This window comes from Phoenix dactylifera, chromosome 10, assembly GCF_009389715.1.
Source record: "Phoenix dactylifera cultivar Barhee BC4 chromosome 10, palm_55x_up_171113_PBpolish2nd_filt_p, whole genome shotgun sequence".
Lineage (NCBI taxonomy): Eukaryota > Viridiplantae > Streptophyta > Magnoliopsida > Arecales > Arecaceae > Phoenix > Phoenix dactylifera.
The window spans coordinates 9,948,742-9,950,475 of NC_052401.1; positions in this window are offsets into that span (position 1 = coordinate 9,948,742).

Genomic DNA, 1,734 nt, shown 5'->3' on the forward strand with positions numbered 1-1,734 from the left:
TTTGATTCAGTTACTGGGCCTATTTGCATTCAAGCCCAGAACTTAATTTCTGGAACAAGTCCTAGGGCCTTGTTTATATTCAGACCCAGTAACTTAAATAATGGGTTTAAAATCAAGCTCGTAGCCCAAATATCCCTTTTCTTTGACTCGACCCAAGTCCAGTTACAAAGCTAATTATTATTTTATTTCAATTATATTTATTTATTATATTAATTTATTATTTATTTATATACTATTTATTTATGCATTTTTTTCTTTTCTTTTCTTCTTTTTCTTTTTCTTCCTTTTCTTTTTCTTCTCTTCTCCTTTCTTTTTCCTTATTCTTCTTCTCTTCTTCTCTTCTTCTCAAACCTTCTCCTCTCTCTTTTCTCCTCCCGTGAAGAGGGAAAGGGAAGATCCCCCTTTTCTTCTCTTTTCTTCTCTTGCGAAGGGAGGAGGGCGGGCTCCCCCTCACGGGAGGGGTCGGGCTGCGATCGGCAATGCCCGTGGCCGGGCCTGTGGCGGCCAGCCCCCTCTTCTCCTTGGTGGGAATGGGGGGTCGGAACCACCCCCCTTGAGAGGAAGGGGCCTTCGGCCCACCGCAGCTCCAACCGAAGGCCAGCGGAGCCTGCGGTCGGAGCTGGCGGCTCCTCCTTCGTTCCCACTGTGGTGGGGGAGGAACCCACCATTGTGGCCATGGCTGCGGCCGAGCTCGCCGCGACCAAAGGAGGGCTGCTGTCGAGCTCACCGCGATCGAAGGAGGGGAGGAAGGGCCTCCAGCTGTCGACGACTGCGGCTACGGCTGCGGCCGAGCTCACTGCACCGGATCCACGACCGAGGACACCAGGTAAGCTCTTCTTTCTTCCTTTCCTCTTCTTCTTCTTCTTTCTTTTTCTTTTCATTTCTTTATTTTTCTTTTGTTTTGATCACTTATCCAGATAGATCGGAATATGAAATGAAAGGGATGGAGTGATCAGAAGACTCATCTAGCTCCGGGAAGGAGCTGTGGGCGATGATGTCGAGCTGGGGGTGCCTCCTCTGGTGGCTCAGTGGTAGATCTGGGTGGGTCTATTGCTGCCGCTGCAAGAAGAGAGGGAAGAGAGAGGCGGTGACGGGAGTGATGAAGCCCCTCCTTGCGGGATCCGTGGGTATTTATAACCCTCTTCGAGAAGGGGTGGAGGAGTCGTGGGCTTGGCCCACCAGCCCACTGTGTGCGGGCTGGTCCCTAGATAAAATTATCGAAAAAAGAGTAATGAGGATTATATATTTCGAAATCATCACGAAAAATATATCTCACAATTATTTTTTTTATTTCAAAAATATAATTTTATAAATATGGAATTCATAATTCACAAATAGTGTTTAAGGGTAAAACAATCATGAAACCATTAACTCACATTAAATCATGAGTTTCATAATACCATATACTTAATCCTAATTTTTGAGAAGATGCATAATCATACATATAATTTATAATTTCGTATCTAAAATAATTTTAGTAATTCGACTATGTACGGCTCTCGCCAGCAGGTGTAATAGCTCGGCATACGGCTATTGCCAGCGGGTATAATAGCTCGGCATACGGCCCTCGCCGGCGGGTATAATAGCTCAGCATATGGCCCTGCCAACAGGTATAATAGTTGGTAAAGATTACGACCCTGTCACGAGTTATAGTAGTGACCATAGTTGCACTACTATCCGAGAGTATGATTTTTAAAGCATGAAATAATGACAGTATTAAAAGGTAGCATTTTA